A 25,019-nucleotide genomic window follows, 5' to 3' on the forward strand; every position below is an offset into this window, starting at 1 on the left:
TTTCACTTAGCATAATGACTTTAAGACTCATACATGTTGTAGTATGTGTCTGAATTTCCTTAGTTTTTAAGGCTGAATAATGTACCTTTGTGTATATTATCACATTTTGCTTATCCATTCATCTATCCATGGACACTTGGGTTGCTTGTGCCTTTTGGCCAGTGTAATGCTGCTGTGAATATGGGTGTACAAATATCTGTTTAACTCCCTCCTTTCAAACCTCTTGGGTATATACCCTGAAGTGGAAGTGCTGAATCATACTTTGTTTTTGACGAACTGCCATACTGTTTTTCCACAGCAGATGGCACCATTTTGCTATATTTCTATGTATGGCAGAATAATATGGAACTTTTTCTAGATCTACCCTCTTTTGCTTCTCCATTCATCCACTGATGGATATTTGAATTTTTTCTACCATTGGGCCAATGTAAGCAATGCTGCTATGAATATTCATGTACAAGTTTTTGTTTGAACTCCTGTTTTCAATTCTTTGTGGCACATATCTAGGCATTGAGTTCTTGAACCAGACTCTAATTGTATTTTACCTTTTTGGAGGAAATGCCAAACTATACATTTCTACAAGCAATGTGTAAGGGTTCCAATTTCTCTACATTGTTGCCAGCATTTTTGTTTGTTCTTGATTATAATCATTTATTATATGTGAATAGATGTCACTTTGTGGTTTTAATTTGCATGTCCATCATAACATTAAAGAAATATACCTAAGAGGGTTTTATTAGACTCTCAAACCTCAGGACACTGCTTAGTAGACATAGCTGTTGTATAACCAAAAACTATTCACTTTCTCTTTAAACAAATTTTAAAAACCATTAAGCACAAAAACGATCCACCAAAATTCATTACAATATCACAACCACTCAATTAACCCAGTTAACCCAGGCCCACCATAAATTTGTGAAAGTTTTGAAGAAAGACCTACAAAACTACCAAAATAGTACTTAAAACAAATACAATGTGTGTCATCATTATTCTTAAATGCAATGTAATCATGGCCAATGAGTTGAAAAATCATCGTTGTATTTCAGCTATAGAAACACTAATGACTAACATTTTAAAATCCCACCCATTAATCAGAATTGTTAATAATGCATATAATGATCTACCAGCCCCATCAAATAGCTCATGATGAAAATTTCATCCCTGCTTTATATTTAATTTTGCAAATCTTGACAGGGTTATTTTTTGAATTTTTTGGCTCTGTTGGGTCTTTGTTGCTGTGTGCGGGATTTCTCTAGTTGTGGTGAGCAGGGGCTACTCTTCGTTGCGGTGCGCAGGCTTCTCATTGCAGTGGCTTCTCTTGTTACAGAGCACAGGCTCTAGGGCACACAGGCGTCAGTAATTGGGCTCAGTAGTTGTGGCTCGCAGGCTCTAGAGCACAGGCTCAGTAGTTGTGGTGCACAGACTTAGTTGCTCTGCATGTGGAATCTTCCCAGACCAGGGCTTGAACCCTGGTCTCCTGCATTGGCAGGCGGATTCTTAACCACTGCACCACCAGGGAAGCCCAACAGGGTTATTCTTCACAATACATTAATACATCAGATACAGTAACTGCCTTCTCATCTATAACTCATATCTACCGAAACAAACTGTGGATGAATTATCTGATATGTATATGCAGACGGACCTTTCCTATTCTTATTCTTTGTTTGCTTATTTATCCATGTAGGGCAAGGCCTGTGTTATGGATCTTACACCTTCCTAGAAATATGAAACAACGGAATCATCCTACTATTTAAGGTAATAGTCCAGCATCCTTTTGAAGAACATCAGTCATGACAAGTCTCCTTTCAGTAATTCCTTACATTGGCATTAACCTAGTCAAATGACTCTTAGGAGGAGTCTCAGTTGATAAAGCCACCCTTCCCCTATTCTTCACGTTCCACTTTATCCTCCTATTCATTATTGCAGCTTTAGCAGTTCTTCACCTATTATTCCTTCATGAAACAGGCTCTAATAATCCAACAGGGATCTCATCCTATATGGACAAAATCCCATTTTATCCATACTACACAATTAAGGATATCTTGGGTGCCTTGTTCCTATTTGTAATCTTACTAATACTAGTACTAGTCTCACCTGACCTTCTAGGTAGAGAAAGTTATACTCCACCTAACCTCCTCAGCACTCTCCCTCACATCAAACGAGAATGATACTTCTTATTTTCATATGCAATTCTGTGATCTATTCACAACAAATAGGAAGTGTATTAGTATTAACCATCTCATTCCTAATTTGATTGATTGTCCCAGTACTTCATACAGTGAAACAATGAAGTATAACATTATGACCTCTTAGCCAACGTTTATTCTGAGTACTTGTAGGGGACCTATTAACAGTAACATGAATTGGAAGACAAACCATTGATCACCCATTTATTATCATCGGACAAACAGCATCTATTTTATACTTTCTCATAATTATAGTCCTTATACCACTAACAAGCATATTGAAAATAACCTCCTAAAATGAAGAGTCTTTGTAGTATATTTATTACTTTGTTCTTCTAAACCAGAAAAGGAAAACATTTTTCCTAAGACTCGAGGAAGAAGCTCCAGCCCCACCATCAACACCCGAAGCTGAAATTCCACTTCAACGATTCCCTGAACAACTTGCTTATGGGACATTAACACTGTCTTTAAGTACTGTGTAAGTATTTAAAAGTGACATCTTGAAAACTAACATTACTGTGTACTTTGTGCATTTTGTGCCCTTCCACATGTGTAAGTATATATACCTTCTTATGCATAATACATGATATATAATCATAAATTAATTATCCCATATATATAAGCAAGTACATCAGCCTATTGATATTACATACACATTAAACAGTTCAACTCACATTAGATTCCAGGGGTAATTGAAGTGATTGATATTATACAGGACATACGTTTATTAATCATACATATCACATAAAGTCAAATCATTTCCAGTCATCATGCTTATCATAACCGATAACCAGAGCTTAATAATCAAGCCACAATCAACCCATCCACAAATATGTCTCTCTCCTCGTTCTAGGCCAATGAACCATGAGGATTTCTATAAATGAACTGTATCTGGCATCTGGCTCTTATTACTTCAGGACCATCTCACCTAAAATTGCCTACTCTTTCCTCTTCAATAATATACCTCGATGGACTAATGGCTAATCAGCCATGTTCACACATAACTGGTTTCATGCTTTTGGTATTTTTAAATTGGGGGGCATGCTGTGACTCAGCTTTGGCCATCAGAGGTCTTAACACAGCCGAGAAACTTGTAGCTGAGCTTGAATTGAGTATTATTTTCCAACATCATCTACCATAATATGTTATTGCGTCAGTGGTCACAGGATATAGAGCAGTTACACACGTACCACACAGGCACACTCATATCTGGTAAACAGCTTGCTTAATCAAACCCCTACCCCACTAATTCTCATACTTTATATACCATTATCACCCTGCCAAACCCCCAAAACAAGTCAAAGTATATAAGATTCAACTAACTCACCTAACAAACATACTGCTGTCACTTCACCAACCCAAAGTAAGTGTAAATCCAAACTTGCCTCTTAACTATACCATTGAATTATGTACATATATAAGGCTTATATAGACAGCCATCCCCCTCGATCTGTCATTTACCTCAAACAAAATTAAAATTACATTTTAATAATCTCTACAAGAAAAAAATTATTTCAATATTTTAACACATTGTCAATTAATTACATAAATTGATACATACAAAATCCTACTCAACCTAATGATGAAGCTTAATAATTAAAGCGAGGCACTGTAAATACCTAGTTGAGTTTACTAACGCCATAAACCCATAGATTTGGTCCTACCCTTTCTATTAATTTCAAATAAAATTACACATGAAAGTATCTGCATCCCAGTGAGAATATCCTTTAAATCAAAAAAGATTAAAAGGAGGAGGCATCAAGCACACTAAAAAGCAGCTCAAAACAACTTACTTAACTACGCCCTTATGGGAAATGGCAGTGATAAAAATTAAGCCCCAAACAAAAGTTTTTGAGTAAGTTATATTAACTAATTAGGGTTGATAAATTTCATGTCAGCCACCTTGGTCATAAGATTAACCCATGTTAATAGAAATCCAGTGAAAAGCGTGTTAAAGATTACCCCAAAAGAAAATGAAGTCCTAGCTAAGCTGTAAAAAGCCATAGCTAAAACAAAAATAAACTATGAAAGTGACTTTCACATTTCTGATTACATGACAGCTAAGATCTAAACTGGGATTAGATATCCCACTATGCTTAGCCGTAAATTCAAATAATTATAACAATAAAATGATTTGCTAGAATACTACCCGCATCAACCTAAAAGTCAAAAGACTTGGCAGTGATTCATACTCCTCTAGAGGAACCTATTCTGTAATTGATAAACTCTGATAAACCTCACCAGCCCTAAGTATTGTCATCCTCAGGAAACTTTGGTAAACAATAGTAAGCAAAATTATCAGACATCAAAACGTTAGATCAAATTGTAACCTCTGGGAGGGGAAGAAATGGGCTATATTTTGTACCTCAGGAACATAAAATATATAAAATTCTGTATCTCTCTCTCTCTCTCTCTCTCTCTGACTCCCCCCTCAAAGTGATAACTTCATATCCCAGTAATAAGTTCCAAACATACAAGAGGAGATAAGTGAGCATACTGGAAAGTATGCTTGGATGAATCAAAGTGTAGCTTACAGAAAAGTACCTGGTTTACACCCAGGAGATTTCATACTGCATGAACACTTTGTACTGAAACTAGCCCAAACTTCCCACCGAATTCAACTACCATAAGTGAATTAAACATTCATTCAACATCTAAAGTATAGGAGACAGAAATTTAAATCTGGTGTTATAAAGTATGCTACGGGAATGATGAAAGAAGTACTCAAAATACCAAAAAGCAAAGCTTGCCTCTTTTACCTCTTGCGTAATGATTTAACTAGAAAACTTTAACATAGAGAACTTAAGTTAGATAACCTGAAAGCAGGTGAGCTACTTATGAACAGTTTACAAGAACAAACTCACCTATATGGCAAAATAGAAGATTTTCGGGTAAAGGTGACAAGCCTAACAAGCCTGATGATAGCTGGTTGTCTAGAAAAGAATTTTAGTTCAACTTTAAATATTACTTAAGAAACATAACTTTTATTATAACTTTAAATGTTATTCGAAAAAGGTACAGCTTTTAGTATCAGGATACACAGTTCCCCAGAGAGTAAGCATAAACAATACTTGGCTTAAACGCAGCCACCAATTGCAGAAGTGTTCAAGGTCGACCACACATTCATCTTAAATACCAATAGTAAATAAACCAACCCTAATTTAATACTGGACTTATCTATTAATAGAAGCAATACTGTCAGTATGAGTAACAAGTAGTATTGCTCCTTGCATATGCTTATATCAGAACATTAACCTACTGAGAGTTAACAGTAAAATAAACCTAAACCAATACCTAGTTATTTATTAAAACAATTGTTAAACCCAACACAGGCATGCATTTAAGGAAAGATTTTAAAAAGTAAAAGGAACTCAGCAATCACAAACCCTGCTCCTTTATAAAAAACATTACCTCTGGCACTTCTAGTATTAGAGGCACTGCCTGCCCAGTGACATCTGTTTAATGGTCATGGTATCCTGAGTGTGGAAAGGCAGCATAGTCATTTTTTCTCTAAATAAGGACCTGTATAACTGATCACACGAGAGTATTACTGTCTCCTTTAATCAGTGAAATGGACCTTCCTGTGAAGAGGCAGGAATAATATGAGAAGACCCTATGGAGGTTTAATTAATTAATCCAAAAAAATAATAACTGTACTTTAAGGAAAAACATAGCCTTTTTTTTTTAACATGTGTATACTGCAGTTTTATTTCAATTGCACAAACGAAGTTCATGTGTAGGAAATATAAATGAAACAGTACAGTAAAAATAGCAAGAGAACCAAAAACTCTAAAAAGGAAGTATACCTAAAGCACAAGAATTAGTGTTTAGTGTTTCATCTTCAGTTTTGTTTGACACTTAATGCTTGCAAATTTTGAAACAAACTTTGAGATCATAATGACTCTTCTGAAGAGATTTCAGTACAAGCACTAAGATTTGGACATTCAGTTGGTTTGCAATTGAGTTGTTAGCTATTTACATAGTGTATAGTACAGACTTCTCACAGGTCAGATCACCTTCCTGTAATTAGAAAGGATCCCCTAAACTGCACTCAGCTTAAGACATCCAATGTACAAGGGCATGAAAACCATCATAATAATGTGGGTCCAAGTAACAGTTTTGATAAGGAAAATAAGCTTCTGTTTCCCATTTTAATTACTGAAATCTCTAACAATGACAAAACTGTCACAGGACAGTAACTGTATACAGTAATTCGATAAAACTTCTTGGAAAGAACACATTTAGCAATCTGAGATAAAGCAGAATGACAGGAAATAAAACGTGATTCAACACTGGTTCTTTCTGTCGTTTTTACACAGACATCATGTTACTATTAGACCAAGGCACAAAACGTTTAGTGCATAAACCAGTTTCTTTTTTAATATCTAGCATTCTTATCGTAGTCTTTTCTCTTACTTTGGACCACTTGTACCCAATACTCTATCCTACTATAGACTGTTTAACTTAATCAACAAAATCCAAAGTGATTTCTGACTAGATTTATGGGGGACATAAACATTTATATCATCGGGACTTCCTTGGTGGTCCAGTGGTAAAGAATGCACCTTACAATACAGGGGACGCGGGTTCAATCCCTGGTTTGGGAACTAAGATCCCACATGCCGAAAGGCAACTAAGCCCACGCGCCCCAACTACTGAGCTCGCGCGCCTCAACTAGGGCCTGTGTGCCGCAAACTACAGAGCCCACGCACCCTGGAACCTCCCACCACAACTAGAGAGAAGCCTGCGCGCCACAATGAAAGATCCTGCATGCTGCAACTAAGACCTGATGCAGCCAAAAATAAAAATAAATAAATAAATCTTTAATTAAAAAAATTCATATCAAAGTGTTTGCATAACCAAAAGTACAATAATAAAGATGAAAATGCCTATTTCTTTTAGAAAGTAATACTTCATAAGCTTGCTGCATCTTTAATGTCTTTACTATTGGATGATAATGAATAGTTGGTAGAAAAAAAGGAATGTATACTTGAATTATGATAGCTTATCCATCACAAATTAATCTAAAAATGAAGTTTCTACAGAAACAGGAACTATCTTAACAAGGAAAAAAAATTCCTTCAAACCTCTTTGAAGTGGTAATGGCTGCAAACCTGCAGCATTTAGAAAACTATGCTATCAACAAGATCTGTCTTATGAATTTAGATTAAGAAATCTAGAAAGCAGATGAAAGTGGATTATTTCTTCAAAATTTTAGTACAACTACTGATAACCAAAGATTTCAAAGCAAATATGGCACATAACAACTCAAGCATAAATCAGGATGGAGAGCCTGGAGAATTTCTGATTTCCTGAATTTTCAAAAAATTCTCTCATTGCAACATACAGGATTTCTCCCCTATTTTAATCTTAGAAGTCTCAAAGAAAAGGGAGTGCATAACATACACACACACACACATGCACACAGCGGTAAGTAGAGTATCTAGTTCCTTCCTCCCACCATCTCAGTCTATTAAAAGAAAATTATGCAGGACCCGTCGTTTTCCCTTTAATGATTTCTGTAACATTAATTGCTGCCATCATTGTTACTTTTTTAGTATTTCAACCTAACAAAAATTCAAAAGCAGCTTTGTAGTCAGGAACGTGCACCTGAACACCTGTAAAACTGCAGGGCCCCTAGGTAATAATAATAGCCAAATTCAGGGATCGAACTTTTGAGTTCCACAGTAAGATACAATGCATGTGAAGCTCAGAATCATGTTTCAGACCACTGAACTTACTGAAGTTAAAATACAAATAGCCGGAGACATGATGTAGAAGATTAAGTACTTGGTTCTGTTAACATATTTATCAAACTCACAAAATATTCCTCATTATTATTCATGCAGATAATTGAGAAAAAAGATAGTATGGAAGTTAACTTTAAATAAAAAATTATTCCTTCCCTTCCTCCCACTCCCCTATACTCTACAAAATGTTTTCCCTGGACTAAGCCTTGAAAAGGCCACTGTATATTAGTTTGACATGCATTACTGTCTGCAATTTAAAAAACTAATTTTGTGGAGGTTGTAATTACATTACAAAAACGTCTGCAGGCATTAATCTAAAAAAGGTCAAAAACCTACAGTAAATCTACAATATATTGTTTTACATTTGACCACTGGTTTGTGTTACGTAGAAGTCGTAGATTTGGTAAAGCACTGTAACAATTCAGGAAGGCATCTAAATCTTTAAATTCTGGATGAATTTTATGTTTGAATCTACAAAATTGCATGAAGGCTAACTCGAGAGACTTCCTATCATTCTAAAATTCCTCACTCTGGACAAATCATTTCTAGGACTCTTTCTTATAAATATCACCCCTTTGAAAGCAAATACAATTCCTTTGGTTCCACACTTTATGATCTTAACTACATAGGGCTGATCTCAATTATTCATGGAATATTAAATAAGATAGGAAGACAAACCTGAGAGAAGCGTTTACAATACAATAGCATAACTTGCTAAATTCTTCATCAGCATTCTCTGAAAAAAACTTCTCAAGCCTTTCTCCTTTTTATTTTAGCAATGGATTGTGGAAAATGTGCGGTTTTCTCTTGACATGAAAATATTTCATTGCAGTCATCTTGCCTGATGCGTTTAGTATTTTCTGCAAAACTGATACAGGAACTCCTATGCGACTCTCTTCCATCCTGTTGTAAAGGTCAGAAAAAAGCAACAAACTGGGAGGGAAATGGCTTATCGCCAGAGTAGTAATGTCTGAAGACTTTCAGAGTATGTTGGTTTTTCCCTCCTTCTGTTTATTTCCATTTTCTTCTTACAGCTCACAAAATGTAGAGGTTTGTTGTTATTAACAGTTGCTGTTTGTAGGGTTTTTTTTTTTTTCCCACTCCAGATTGAAGTCCTATCTCTCCTTAGTTTGTTTCTCTACACGGTGTTTGACTTGCTCAGTTCCTGCCTGATTGCATCAATGAGCTCTTCTTTTAGCTTAGTTAATTCTTTTCTCATTTCATCTAGAATGTCCTGCTTTAGCCTGTCATAGTCCAGTCCCTCTGTCTGGACTCCGTTGGCACTGGGCTGTGACGAGGGCGCAGATTTTGGTCTGGAAATAACAGGTGACTTGCTGCCATTCATTGTATTTGTTCTTTCCCAAGGTTTTCTTGTCGGTTCAGGTGTACTTGTTGAAGAGGCCTTAGAAGTTACAGACTCTGAATTTTCATTTTTGTCCTGTTTTTGTTCTTTTTGTATTGATCCCTTTTCAGCAATTCTCCTCCTCCTGGCCAGCAGGGCACTCACTTCTTCCATTAAACCACTACCCCTAAAGGAAGGGGTCCATTTCCACGACCCGTATCTGTTTTAGATGACGCTGAATTCACACCAATGGTAGTCCCTCCGCTTGGGAAGGAGGCATCCTCCATGCGCAACAGTTTCCTAAGTTTTGCTCTAATAATTGCAGCTGCAAGTCCAGTTAAAGGGCGATTGTCTTCAGACAGGGATCCCGAAAAGAATCCAGATGCAGGGAGGGGAGAAGCAGGTGGTGGAGAAGGAGGGGGTATATGATTAAGAGGTGGTGGAGGAGGCAGAGGCGGGGGCCCTGAGTTTGGAAGTGGAGGAGGCAGAAGGGTCCTGGGGGAGGAGGGAGCGCAGCTGATACCTGGGCAGGACCTGGTGGGAGTGGAGGAGGGGGTGGGGGTGCAGGTGGTCCCAAGACAATGTCCTGCTGGGCTGGAGTCTTGGCCGGCAGAGAGGTTGCCTGCAAGTCTGGCTCAGAAGCAGAGGAGTCGTCTCCACAGAGGCAGGGGCAGCGGCATTTGCCATTCTTGGCTCTCGCTCCCATTCCAGCTGCTCCCTTTCTAGCTGCTCTCGCCGCTCTTGTTCTGGCCTTTCCCAGGCCCGTCTCTCCAGCCCCTCCAGCTCTTGTCTTTCCCTCTCCAGCCTTTCCCTTTCTAACCTCTCCCTCTCCAATCTCTCCCTCTAGCCTGTCCCACTCCAGCTCCTTTTGTTGCTGTTCTTGTAGTTGCCTTCTTTGACTTTCCAATTCTTCTCGTGATGGGCCATTCTGAACTTGGGCAGGTAGCTCTGTGAATTTTGTCTAGGCAACGTTGGCCGTTTCCTGTGAATTCAACACTTCTAAGGCATGCATCATGGCACTCGCGAAGACACTGGCATCTTCTTTGCTGCCAAAGTTGAGACCGTACACCTGTCTAGTTAGTGTCCCCCCATTGGTGGAACGTCTGTGTTGCTTGATTGTACTTCAGCCCTTTAGGAATGGCACAATTTACCACGACCTGATGGTCCTGAATCTTCCTGCCCACCACTCAATGTGTTGTTCCATGTATGACGATATACATGAACTGTGCTGAACCCAGCTGAACCACCAGCTGGTACCCACTTTTTATTGGCATCATTGTAAACCATCACAGCAGCTCTTGCCTGACAGACACACTTAAAATAAGTGAACAGAGTATCATGCCATTCCGTTCTGGTCTGCAGAGTCGCTGCTGAAAAATCAGCTGATAACCTTATAGGAGTTCCCTTGTGTGTTATTTGTTGCTTTTCCCTTGCTGCTTTTAATATTTTCTCTTTAATTGTTGTCATCCTGATCACAGTGCAGCGTGGTGTATTCCTCTGTGGGTTTATCCTGTATGGAACTCTCCGTGCTTCCTGGACTTGGGTGATTGTTTCCTTTCCCAGGTTAGGGAAGTTTTCAGCTATTATCTCTTCAAATATTTTCTCGGGCCTTTCTCTCTCTCTTCTCCTTCTAGGACCCCTATAATGTGAATGTTAGTGTGCTTTATGTTGTTCCAGAGGTCTCGTGAACTGTCCTCATTTCTCTTCATTCTTTTTTCTGCTCCACAGTAGTGACCTCCCCTACTCTGTCTTCCAGCTCACTGATCCATTCTGCTTCATTTACTCTACTATTGATTGATTCCTTCTAGTGTGTTTTTCATTTCAGTTATTGTACTGTTCAACTGTTCGGTTGTTCTTTATATTTTCTAACTCTTTGTTAAAAAACACTTGTAACTTATCTGTGCATCCATTTTTCTCCCAAGCTCTTGGATCACCTTTACAATCATTACTCTGAACTCTTTCTCAGGTAGATTGCTTACCTCCACATCACTTAGTTCTTCTGGGGTTTTATCTTGGTCCTTCATCTGAAACACATTCCTCTGCCACCTCATTTTGGGTTAATTACCTTTCTCGACTTTGGAGAAGTAGCCCTCTGTAGGAGACGTCCTGTGTGTCCCAGCAGTGCACTCCTCTCTCATCACCCAAGGGCCAGGGGCCGCAGGGTAATGTCCGGCCTGTGTTTGAGACAACAGGCTGCTGGATCATAGTTTTCTTCCTTCTGGTTTCTGCCCGCCATGGGTGAGGCTGGTCTAGAAGCTTGGGTAGGCTTCCTGGCGGGAAGGGCAGATACCTTGCCCACTGGTGGGTGGAGCTGGGTCCTGGCCCTCTGGTGGGCAGGGCTAGGGGCATGTCTAGAGGCGGCTGTGGGATCAGGAAGTCTCTGGGCAGCCCGTCTGCTAATGGGTGGGGCTGTGTTCCCACCCCGTTAGTTGTTTGGCCTGAGGCGTCTGGCACTGAAGCCTACAGGCTGTTGGGTGGGGCTGGGTCTTGTTGCTAATGATGTCTGCCTCAACGAGAGTTCATGCAGATGAACAATCCCCTTCTGCCACCAGCTTTTATGACCCCAGCATGAGCTACAGCCACCCCCCACCTGCCCAGGAGACCCTCCAAGACCAGCAGGTAGGTCTCGCCCAGGCTCCTATGAGGTTACTGCTTTTGCCCTTGGTCCCGGTGCATGAGATTTTGTGCAATACCTTCAGGAGTTAAGTCTCTATGTCCCCCACTCCTGTGGAGCTCTGCATTAAGTTAAGCCCCTCTGGTCTTCAAATCCAGATGCTCTGCGGGGCTCTTCTTCCCAACACCAGACCCCCAGGCTGGGAAGCCTGTTGGGAGCCTCAGAACTCTCACTCCTGTGGGAAAGTCTCTGCAGTGTAATTATTCTCCAGTGTGTGGGTCACCCACGGGCGGGGGTGGGGGGATTTGATTATATTGCGAGTACACCCCTCCTACCATCTCATTGTGGTCTCTTCTTTATGCCTTTAGATGTAGATGATGTTTTTTGGTAGGTTCCAGTCTTTTTTGTAATCAATGGTTGTTCAGCAGTCAGTTGTGATATTGGTATGTTCATGAGAAGGAGGTAAGCTCAAGGTCCTTCCACTCTGCCGTCTTGAAAGCCTCCAACATAGCTTTTTTTTTTGCAGTATGCGGGCCTCTCACTGTTGTGGCCTCTCCCGTTGCGGAGCATAGGCTCCAGGCACGCAGGCTCAGCCGCTCCACGGCATGTGGGATCTTCCCGGACCAGGGCACGAACCCGTGTCCCCCACATCGGCAGGCGGACTCTTAACAACTGCGCCACCAGGGAAGCCCCAACATAGCTTTTAATGGATTAACAATTTTGGTTGGGGTAACCTTGGAGAATAAAACATCGAAGTGATTAAGATTTAGACCAGCTAGTCAAAATGCTTTATCATTAATGATCCAAAATATTGATAAGTGGAATAAGTTACCCTAGGGGTAGCAGGACAATTGTAGAGTTCATACTGACGATAAGGTTTATGACCTTGATGCTGGATCAGTACATCCCAATAGTATAACTGCTATTAACGGTCTGTTCAGTGATTAGTAAAGTCCTGTTTGATCTGAGTTCAGACTGGAGTAATCCCATTAGGTTTCTATTCTATATTTCTTGCAGTATGAAAGAACAAGAGAAATAAGGCCTATTTTACAAAATGTCTTCAAACTAATTGATGATATAATCTCAATTCAATTAATTTATACATACCCCACTATAGAACAGGGTTTGTTAGGGTGGTAGAGCCCCGTAATTGTGTAAAACTAAAACCTTTATCTGCAGAGGTTCAAGTCCTTTTCCTACGGAAATATTTATAATCTGCATTCTTTCACTAATTCTACTTTTACTAGCTGTAGCATTCCTCACATTAATGGAACGGAAATTCCTAGGCTATATACAAATCCAGAAAGGGCCACACATCGTCAGCCCTTATGGATTATTATAACCCATTGCTGATACAGTCAGATTATTTATTAAAGAAACACTATGACCATCAATCTCATCAATTTCTGTATTATTGCATCAAGTCTAGCCTCAAGCCTGGCTCTCACAAGATGAATTCCTCTCCCCCTACCCTTTCCACTAGTTAACATAAACCTAGGTGTACTATTTATACTAGCTATCAAGCCTAGCCATTTTTTCCATCCTCTGATCTGTATGCGTTTTGGATTCAAAATACACAGTCATCGGAGGTCTCCATGCAGTAGCACAGACAATCTCATATGATGTAACAGTAGCAATTATTCTCTTATCAGTTCTAGTGATAAATGATCATTTACACTTTCAGCAGTAATTATTACACAAGAATACCTGTGACTAATTTTCCCATCCTGACCCCTAGCCAGAATGTGATTTATCTCTACTCTAGCAGAAACCAACAGAGTCCCATTTGATTTAACCTATATTTGGCTTCAATGTAGAAAATGTAGCAGGCTTATTCACCCTGTTCTTCCTAGCAGAGTATGTCAATATCATTATAATAAATATTTTCACAACAATCCTATTTTTAGGAGCATTTAACAACCCCTACATGCTAGAATTCTATACAGCCAATGTCATCATTAAAACACTCCTCCTAACAATCTCCTTTATATGAATTCAAGCATCCTGCCCACAATTTTGATAAGATCAGCTTATATATCTCTTATGAAAAAATTTTTACCACTAACATTAGTCTTATGTGTATGAGAAGTTTCACTACCTGTCATCACATCAGGCATCCCACCACAAACATAAGAAATATGTCTGACAAAGAGTTATTTTGATAGAGTTAGTAATAGAGGTTTAAACCCTCTTATTTCTAGAATCATAGAAATTGAACCCACCCTTAAGAATTTTAAATTCTTCATGGTAAAGTCAGCTAACTAACTATTGGGCCCATACCCCAAAAATGTTGGTTTACATCCTTCCAGTACTAATAAACCCTCTTGTGTTTACTATCATTCTACTAACCATTATCTCAGGAATTATAATTGAAATAACAAGCTCACACAGGTTACTATTATCCCCATTCTAATTAAAAAAAAAAAATTTAAACCATAAGTGTGAACAATAGCACAAATACCAGTAGAAAATCTAAGGCAACCCAGTTATCTAATACTACCTGGGCTAAGGAATATAGGGATATCTGTTGTGCTGCAGTGCAGTCTTTTTGGCTGTTTGACTAGTGGTGGCTGATAAATTTCTGATCTTTTTGTTTACATACACTCCTGCATTAGGAACCAAGATTCCCAAAAGATTTGCCACTGGTATCTTGGTATTTTGCTAACACAGATTGCTTGACTCTTTAATGAAGAGAGAAAGGAGATTCATTTATTTCCTGATGTATAGACAATGGGATAACGTAATATTCTAATAAATATATACCTTCTATTTGTCAGCTATTAAGACATTTTTCAATTAAGTAAGGGACAGAGGGAGGGGGTCCTGGGGTAAGTATTGCTCAGTCTCTAGGGACTGAAGATAGTATCAGACAAGGAATGGCCATATTAATACGTTGAAGAATTTAAACCTGAAAGATTAGGTCAGAGAAAGGTTGGTCTGGGTGAGCGGTAACATTAGCAACATCTGAAAAGTCAGCGACAGGTATTATGAGGGGCCTATCCCAGTAGCTATGCTTTGTGACAACTTTACTAAAGAATTTTCTTTCCATCTTCAATATTGAGGCAAAAGTACAGCTAGAAGTAGAAGAGTAACTTTCAGTTTTGATAGGGAGACAAACATTCAAATAACAGTTCAATCGAACTAGTAGGATGGGTCTTACAGGCTTGGCCCGGATTCTTGGGTCAGCTGTCCACTGTTGTCATCGTCTTCTCGTCCTGGCTTGATGGTTGTTTTAAGGTGAGCTTGAGGTCAGCAGTCCCCTCTACAGACCAGTCTGATGCAGAGGCCCTTTTTAAGTGAGAAATAAAAATTGGAGAGTTAATTCCCTTCAGTTTTACTGTGCATGAGCCAGTTAAGAGTACCTGATAAGGATCCTTCCTTTTAGGTTTGAGATAGTCCTTTAAATGATCTTTTCCAGTATGCCCAATCTCCTAGGTGCAGGTCATGGAGCATCTGATCTTCATCCAAAGATAGAACACTGTGATCGGCTTCAGAAGCAAGCTTGGATATCCTTTTAATAATTCAATTAAACTTTACAATAATGTGACATAACAAAGTGGCATCTCGGATGTAGGCAGTAAGTACAACACCTCAGTACATATAAAACCTCAATATCCACGAAGGTATATCATTGAAACTTAATTTTTCTATATAAATTATCTTCATTTTGACCAAACATAGTCAAATTAAGACTAATTTGTTTGAAGAATAAATCTGGTTTCTATACACTTACCCTGGTTACTTACATAAGTGTAACTGATCATATAGGCCCTTTGAAATTTGGCTTTATTGCAACTTTTCATAAGGGATCTCAAATTGAACTTTTAAAAGGCCTCTCAAAGCCAGGAAAGCCATGCCATTAGATTCTACCTGCAATACCTACAGATTTAGGTGGATTCCTCTCTAACTATGTTCCAAAATATCTTGAGGTTCTCATTTCTGCCAGGAAGTGGACTTCCTTTTTCACCTGGAAAGGCTGTGAGGAACCTAAGAGATTCTACATTCAGGAGGAATCAGGTAGAGAGAAAAGATAAATGCTTCAGTTCTGCTCACAAAGGAATAATTTACCAAATTGCTGTAAGTCATACTTTGCTTAAGGGGAAAGGTTTCCTTATATCTGGAAAACAAAGATGAAAAGCCAGTAATATTTCAGACAAAAAATCATAAAAATTATAATCATATTTACAAGCTCATTCAATCCCATATAATTAATTTTTGTTCTGGTTGAGTCCAGTTTTCCCATTAGTTTTGGTGACCTTGCCTGATGATTGAGGACATTTTTTAAAAGTTTTTGAGGTTTTTGTTAAGGCTTATATGATTTGTCACGTGAAGTGGGTGCCTTGTTTGCTGGAGATTGTGGAAAGTATACCCCAAGTGGGAAACACATTTTCCAACAGTTTCCTTGTCATTGTGAGGGCATCAGCCTTGCAGCCAGGGAAGGCCTTAACCCATCAAATAGAAATGGGGTTTGCCAGGAAGCCAGGAAAAGCCAAGCAGCCGTCTTGGTTTCCCATATCCCAGACTGTTTAATTCACAGCTATTGTTGACCCATCTTAATTTCTCTGATTTAGGAGCAGACTGTTGTCGTGTTATAAGGACATCAGGATGGCAAAAGCCTGACAATGAGGTGTTAATTTTTTGTAGACACAGAATGGACTTCACCTACAAGTGCCATCAGCTGTGTTGTTGCCTTTGCATGAAAGAGCAGAGCATCTCCCTAATACTCGGGGGTTCAGTCCCTTTAGTGTGAGCCTCGATTTTGATGACAAAGAAACATTCTATGTCAGGAAGATTTTCAGGAATTTCATATAATTTCTGGAACATTTACACTATATACTTATAGACATAAAGAAGGCTTAATGTTGACAATGCTTCCCATGTAATATAATAGACCAAATAAGCATAATTAGTTGAATATCTCCCTCTTTGAGACACTTCAGGACAGTATCACTTCATTTTCCATTAACTAAATCCATTTTCAATCCTCCTTTTACTGAAAACACACATCTTTTTTTCCCTTGAATACTCAAATGTTTACCTTATTATTTCTACTAACTTTAATTACAATATTTAACCCTTGAAAACCTTAATCCCTAACAAAAACCAAGAAACAGTACATTGTGAACTGTTATACTAGCGTTTCCTGATTGGCAAGCTTATCAACATATTTCAACAACCTTTAGAAACATACATTTTCTCATAGCATGATTTCTTTTCTCAATGTGGTATAAGACATGTGTCCAATAAACCCAAACATCTTTAGTTTTTCTCTGATAAGACAAAGTAGGTAAATTTAGACATGCTGAGCAATTAATGTTTTAGTATTTTTATCTTAATTGGAAATGATCTGGATAGTTAGTGAATTCCCATCATTTAATTTAATTTAGCACAACTCCAAAGTTTCAGGTTACCCAAAATCTGGAGAAACTCTTTTTAGGTATACATACCATAAAGCATAATCATTTTTAAAGAGTTCACCTAAAAGCTTTTATCCCATTTATCTCAATTTTATTACTTATGAAAATACCACCATACTAAGTTAATTTTCTTGTTGACAAATTTTGTAACAGAGGTAGCATGAGCTTATTGACTTTTAGGAAACCTAGGTACCAAATAAAAGTATTATACTTCACACTGACGACCCTAAAGGCATCTTTGTATTAATCAAGTCAACAACTTAAACTTATTTTCATGTACTGAAGATTAATCCTAGATCGCATGCTCCTCTAAAAATTTGGGTTAGCTTTTTGTTACAATTAGAAATATCTGATTTGTAAATGCGTATTTTTAAGTCAATTAAATAGAGCTCTTTTATGAATTCTTTTTTTTTTTCCCCCGGTACGCGGGCCTCTCACTGTTGTGGCCTCTCCCGTTGCGGAGCACAGGCTCCGGACGCGCAGGCTCAGCGGCCATGGCTCACGGGCCTAGCCGCTCCGCGGCATGTGGGATCTTCCCGGACCGGGGCATGAACCCGTGTCCCCTGCATCGGCAGGCGGACTCTCAACCACTGCACCACCAGGGAAGCCCTATCAACTCATTTTGATGATATCATCTGGAAGTAGAAACATACTTGTAACATACATACAGACATACACACATCCAGATAGACACAGATATCTCATAGTTTTCCTGCCTGAGGTTTAAAAAGCCTTTTTATTCCCTTCAGTTTTACATTCCACTAATTGAGCCAAGGCTGTAGTCTCAAACAATGTGGTATGCATTAGCACTTCAAGGACATGATAAGAGTCATAATTACAAGTTTTCTCCTAGGAGTACTTTTATTCTTAGAGTCAGAATTTTGAAAAGATGTTGTATCAAGCCAGCTTTCTTTAATTGTGCACACAAAAATCAGTTTTGAATGTCAAAAAAGTTCCATCCTGGCCATTTTTGGATTAGGTAAGTACTTGTTAAGTATTAGCTCCATACCAATTGTCGAAGCCAGCTAGAGTGTCAGTGGGTGGATGCCTGCCTGGGAGCTGGTAGGTTTTAGAAGCGCAATTTCCCGCTTTCTTCTAGGTTCATTCTATTATAAAGTACACATCTAAAATTAAATTTAAATGTCCAATTTTAAGCCATTTTTTTAAAAAGTCAGCCAACACAGTTCACTCCAAAATTTCTTCCAGGCTTTCCTGCTTAGAAATTCCCCCAGGTCCTCTCCCTGGAAACTTACCCCTAGGACCTCTTCACCTAGGAAATATACCAGTATCCCCTTAAGACTCCAAGTCTTAAGATAACAGTTCAAATAAAAGTCAAACTGTCACTTAGTACAAGGAGATCCAGATAATGAGGAAGAACTCACCAAAGCACCTGAAGGGTACTTTGAAGCCAGAGGGGCTCAAAGGGCCCAGGCTTGGTCTCCCGAGCACCGGTCCAAAGTAGATCCAGGTGACCTCAGGCAGGTTTTTCTGATATCCTGCCGACTATAAGTAATTTCAGTGAAAATAATCAATAAACAATCTACAATAGGAATAGAAAAGAGTTTTGTTTTATAAAAGAGCCAAACTGAGGACTATAGATCCCAGAAGACAACGTCTCAGGTAACTCTGAGGAACTGCTTGAGAGAAGCATGGTTTTCAGTACAGTTTTATATCTTGTCAGAACAAAGAACATTAAAGCCAGGGATACATTCCTTCAAGATTTCAAAAATAAATAAATAAAAACGAAAAAGAAAACTACACATGTACACAAGTCAGTATGGCCTTGACACCTGGGAAAGAGTCTTATCATTGAAGGGTCTTACCAGAACTGGCATCCCAGGAAGGGAAGCATTTAATCTTTATTTTTAACGTGGACATTCTTTACTTCTGGTCAGTGTGCCCTTTTCTTTAAAAATTAAAGCAGGTGAACAATGTATGTTTGATAGCCCACAAACTGGCTATTTTTAAGTTAGCATAAAATTTGAGTTAAATCATGTATAAGCCAGAATTACTTCCCCGTACCTCAATATGTGAAAATTTCTTTTATCGGTGCAGAATAACGCTATCTTCTTACTATTTATGCCCAGCTCAGGTACTGCAACACTGTCATTATCACACACATTAAACAAAACACCTTTCAACACAATCCTTATCATTACCATCATATTATCACTGGGAGGTCTCCCACCCCATCAGGGTTTTTACCCAAATGAGTAATTATCCAAGAGAAGACAAAAAACAATCACATCATTCTGCCAACACTAACAGCCATCAGAGTACTACTCAACAGGTATTTCTACTTTCGGCTAACATACTCCATGTTACTAACTATACTCCCTTCAATAAATAACTTAAAAATAAAATGACAATTCAAACATACAAAACGAATAACCTTCCTATCATTACTAATCCTCAATATCCACACTATTACCACCCTTAATACCCATTCTATCAGCGCTGGACTAGGAATTTAGGCTAGTATAGACCAAGACCTTTCAAAACCCTAAGCAAGTACAATTTACTCAATTCCTGAAAATAAGGATTGCAAGACTCTATCCTACATCAATTGAATGCAAATCAAACACTTCAAGCTAAATCCTTACTACATTGCTGGGCTTCCACCCCACAAAATTTTAGTTAACAGGTAAATTCTCTAGTCAGCTGGCTTGAATCTACTTCTCCCACCATCAAGAAAAAAAGAGGTAGAAGAAGAGCCAGCAGAGCTGAAGCTGCTGCTTTTTTTTTTTAATTGAATTTTTTTTTTTTTTTGCGGTACGTGGGCCTCTCACTGCTGTGGCCTCTACCGTTGCGGAGCACAGGCTCCGGACGCGCAAGCTCAGCGGCCGTGGCTCACGGGCCCAGCCGCTCCGCGGCACGTGGTATCCTCCCAGACCGGGGCACGAACCCATGTCCCCTGCATCAGCAGGTGGACTCTCAACCACTGCGCCACCAGGGAAGCCCCTAAAATAAATTTTTTTTATACATCTTTATTGGAGTATAATTGCTTTACAATGGTGTATTAGTTTCTGCTGTATAACAAAGCGAATCAGCTATACATATACATATGTCCCCATCTCCTCCCTCTTGAGCCTCCCTCCCACCCCTTTAGGTGGTCACAAAGCACCGAGCTGATCTCCCTATGCTATGCGGCTGCTTCCCACTAGCTAGCTGTTTTACATTTGGTAGTATATATGTCCATGCCACTCTCTCACTACATCCCAGCCTCCCCTTCCCCACCCCACCGTGTCCTCAAATCCATTCTCAACGTCTGCATCTTTGAATCTGCAGTTCAATTTGTTGATTCACCCCAGGGCTTGACAAAAAGAGGGCATGACCTCTGTCTTTAGATTTACAGTCTAACACTTGCTCAGCCTTTTTTACCTATGTTCACAAACCGCTGATTATTTTCAACAAATCACAAAGGTATCAGGACTTTATTATTTGGTGCTTGAACTGAAATAGTAGGCACCACTTTAAGTCCATTAATCCGTGCTGAGCTAGGCCAACAGAGTGCTGCTGGGAGCTGACCAAATCCATAATGTCGTCGGAACATGCATTTGTCATAATTTTCTTTATAGTTATACCTATTATGATTGGAAGGTTCAGAAACTGGCTTCTCTCTGTAATAACTGGGGCACTCAATTTAGCATTTCCCCGAATAAATAATATAAACTTTAGACTACTTCCCCCATCAGTCTTACTCCTACTCATATCATCAATAGTAGAAGCTGGTTCTGGTACCGGTGGAACCATATATTCAGCCCTAGCTGGCAGTCTGGCCCATGCAGGAGCCTCTGTCCACCTCACCATTTTCTCCTTACATTTAGTAGATGTTTCCTCAATTCTTGGTGCTGTTACTTTTATTACTGCCGTCTTTAATATAAACCACCAGCCATTATCCCAATATTAAACACCATTATTCGATCTGCCCTAGTTATAGCCATATTACTATATCACTCTCAGTTCTAGCAGCTGGAATTACCATACTGTTAACAGATCAAAATCTAAACACTGCTTTCTTTTCCCCTACAGGAGGAGACCCAATCCTACACTGACAGCTATTTTGATTCTGTGGTCACCCTGAAGTCTATATTCTTATCCTACCAGGGTTCAGAATAATCTCACATATCGTGACATACTATTTGGGACAGATATGTGGGAATATATGGGAATAGTATGAGCCATGTGCACTGGCTTTTTAGGATTTATCTTGTGGGCCCATCATATGTTTACCGTAGGAACATATGTTGACCCATGAGCATGCTTTACATCAGCTACCATAGCTATTGCTATTCCTTTAGCAGTAAAAGTGGCTGATTAACAACTCTTCATAGAGATTATGATATAGTACAGCAAAATGAGACTTATGCTTTATTTTTCTTTTTACAGTAGGTGGTTTAACAGGAATCATCTTAGCCAGTTCATCCCAGGACACTGTCTTCCACAATACAGACTACGCAGTAGCACATTCCAGTATGTAATGTGAATGGGAGCAGTCTTCACTATTATAGGAGGCTTTGTACACTGATTTCCAATAACCTCAGGTTATACACTTCACATGAGCAAAAATTCACTTCACAATTTTATTTGTAGTAGAAAATATGATTTTTTTTTCCCCTGCAGCACTTTCTTGGCTTTTCAGGGATGCCACGACTTTACTCCAGCTACCCTCAAGCACACACAAGAAATATTTCACTCATTCATCTCATTAACAGCAGTAATGCTAATAATCTTCAAATTTTGAGATGTATTTGCATCTAAATGAGAAGTTTCAGAAGAGGAACTAACTACTACTAACCCAGAATGGTTACATGAATGCCCTCTACCATATTCTATACTTGAAGATCACACCTATGTAAATTTAAAATAAGAAAGGAAGGAACTGAATCCTCAACCAGTTTCAAGCCAACACCATAACTATTATGTCTTTATTAATAAGTGAGATAATAGCAAAAAATTATGTAACTTTGTCAAAGTTGAATCATAGACAAAAATACTGTATAACACGATGGCAAATCCATTTCAGCTAGGCTTTCTAGATGCAACATCACCTATTATGGAAAAACTTTTACATTTTCATGATCATACATTAATAATCACTTTTAAAATAAGTTCTCTAGCCCTCTGTATTATTTCATTAATATTGACAACTAAACTTACTCATGTACACACAACAGATGCACAAGTAGAGACAATTTGGACCATGTACCGGCCATCATTTGAATCTTAACTGCCCTGTCCTCATTACAAATCTTTTACATGATACATGAAATCAGTACCCCTTCCCTAAACGTAAAAACTGTGGGTCATCAATGACACTGAAGCTATGAACACACAGATTATGAAGATTTAAAATTTTATTCCTCTATAATCCCCACATTAGATCTAAAACCAGGAGAATTATGACTAATTCAACAACGAAGTAGCACAGTCATTGAATATTAGTTTCATCTGAAAATGTTTTATACTCGTGAGCTGTTTCTTCTTTAGGCCTAAAAACAGATGCTATTCCAGGACACCTAAATTAAAGAACCATAATATCGACAGGACTAGACCTGTATTGTGGACACTAATCAGGAGAAATCATTTTCCTTCATTCAAAGACAGGACAGAGGGAGATGGCGTGAGCCACGGGGTGAATCCAGAGCCCACAGAGGATGCGCTCTCTGAGCTCCAGGACAGGAAGGGGGTCTCTGGGGTCCCGGGCCACCCACCACTCCCTCCTGAGCGGGGTCTTGGGAACATTCTGTCAGTGATGTGGCAGTCTGAGCATTTGTCACGGCCTCACGCTGTGGCCCGCCCCCCAAGCTCCAGGGATCGCATTCCACGCTCTGTGGGTCCCCCCTGCAGGGTCCTTCCTGCTGCAGGAGCAGAGACCACCCAGCTAGCAGCCCTCTCCCCAACCAGCAGGAAGAGCAGGTGGAAGGCGGGGCAGCAGAGGAGTCTCACTCACTCAGACATCAGTGCCCCAGGGCTGCCAGCGTGGACAGCAACGATGCAGATGACGAACAGCCCAAGACACGGGAGCAGAGGGCCCCAGAGGCGGCTGGTCAGGTCCTGGCTCATCTGTGCCCCGCACACCTTGTCCCTCCTACAGCCTCTTCCTCACACGCCCTCTCCCTAAATATAGGGTATTCAGATGCAAACAAGCAGAGCTTCAATGGGCAAACACTGCAGGATTCCACTCAAATAGGGGCCCAAGAGTCGACAACTCATGGACCTAAGTGGTCGTTGGTGGCAGGGCTTCGGGAGGGGATGGAAGTGAGACTTTCATGGTCGTGGAATTTTCTAGAGATGGTGGTAATGGCTCCACAACGTGAATGTACCTGATGCCTCAGAAACATGCACTTAAAATGATGATGATGGTAAATGCTGTGTGATGTGTGTTTATTTCATTTAAAATTTTAAAATGTCTGGTTAACTGAGACTCCAATCTGACCCCTTTGTTACAAATGTGCAAGGTCAAAGCACTGTCCCCCACCTCGGGCACACGGCATGTGGAGGACCATTCTTAGGGGGGGGCCAGTCGGTGTTACCTGAGCTCTGTCCACGGGAACCCAGACAGCAGCGACCCCATAGATAAGACACATGATCTGCTATGATATTAACATGATACCACCAAGGGCTGTCACTCAGCAGGAGGACCACCCTGCTCAAAGGTGCCTGTCCTCAAATGAAAATGACAAGGTTAAGAGAAGAAAAGGGACCACAGGTTAATCAGGGCAACACCCTCAATTCGGATGTTGGAAATCTCAGAGGGGACAAGACACACTGCAGGCAAAGAGCAGACATGGGGTCTGCACATGAGCCTGACCCACACGGATGGGGTGAGCCCGACACAATCCCCAGACACCGCAACTAGGGTCACACATCCCCCTGGTCAGGATACCATGGCTGTGCTGCATGAGCCCCCAACGTGGGAACAAGCCAGGTCCCTGGGACCAGAGAAAGAAGTGTAGGGTCTGTCTCCTCTCCTAACACTTGCCCCAGAGAAGTCAGTCCCCTCCTGTTTTCACTTTTGTTTTTAACTTTTTTGTGCTGAAGTTGAACACACTACCTTGGGTCTGGCAGGCTTGGTCCTCTCCTGATTTGCTGGGGTGTTGAGAAAACTCACAGGACAGCAGGGCTGAAAGAGGAGGGGCAGGTCCGGACTCTGCTGAGCAGAGATGGTTGACCAGAAGGAGATTACAGAGACACATCTCACCTGCTGCCGATGGGCCTTACACCTAGATCCATGTGCCCGGCAATCAATTCACCAGGTAAACCTGCCTTCCTACTCGCTCTGCGTGTGCTGGTGAATTGGAATAATCATGAGGTAGCCCACCTGAGGAGTCTCCACCAGCCGCAGGGAAGGTGAACCTTGCAGGGGTAAGGACTAAGGCCCTTACCATGGCTCCTTTGGGAGCGCCATGTAACCACACTCAGAGCAGAGCGCTGTCACCCAGACAAGCCCACCTCAGCTCCAGACCCCAGGCGTCTGAGCACTGACATTCGGACAGAGGCGTGGAGCTTCTCAGTACTGAGGCCAGGCCAGGTCTCCATGTCCCCCTGAAGCTCCCAGGACAGAGGCCAGGCCAGGTCCCCATGTCCTTGCGCACAAAGAACACGGTCAGGTCTAAATATTCTCATTGTAGACAGCACATGGTCAGGTCTAAACATACTCAGTGTAGACAGGACATGGAGCTGTCTAACCCTACCGTGCAGACA

The 25,019-nt window shown here is 40.1% G+C and overlaps 1 protein-coding gene, 1 long non-coding RNA gene and 1 pseudogene across 4 annotated transcripts in view; 1 reads left to right on the forward strand and 2 right to left on the reverse strand.

Annotated features, from left to right (window-relative positions):
- ZNF19 (zinc finger protein 19) overlaps positions 1-24,804 on the forward strand; it is a 132,964-nt gene extending 108,160 nt beyond the window's left edge. Inside the window, exons 12-15 of one of the 3 annotated variants that reach the window (XM_070044120.1) lie at positions 1,688-1,758; positions 2,534-2,667; positions 11,834-11,900; positions 12,422-24,804. The gene's annotated coding sequence lies outside the window, so the exon portion shown is untranslated. Of the gene's footprint in view, positions 1-1,687; positions 1,759-2,533; positions 2,668-3,042; positions 7,643-11,833; positions 11,901-12,421 lie in introns of those variants that run through there. The other 2 variants (XM_060288659.2, XM_060288660.1) reach the window with 2 other exon arrangements.
- The window catches only part of LOC115856851 (uncharacterized), a 49,364-nt gene that overhangs the window by 10,370 nt on the left and 13,975 nt on the right, over positions 1-25,019 (reverse strand). The window lies entirely within an intron of this gene.
- LOC132593906 (protein enabled homolog pseudogene) lies at positions 750-20,389 on the reverse strand (annotated as a pseudogene).

Source organism: Globicephala melas, chromosome 19 (assembly GCF_963455315.2).
Source record: "Globicephala melas chromosome 19, mGloMel1.2, whole genome shotgun sequence".
In the NCBI taxonomy this organism is placed as follows: Eukaryota; Metazoa; Chordata; class Mammalia; order Artiodactyla; family Delphinidae; genus Globicephala; species Globicephala melas.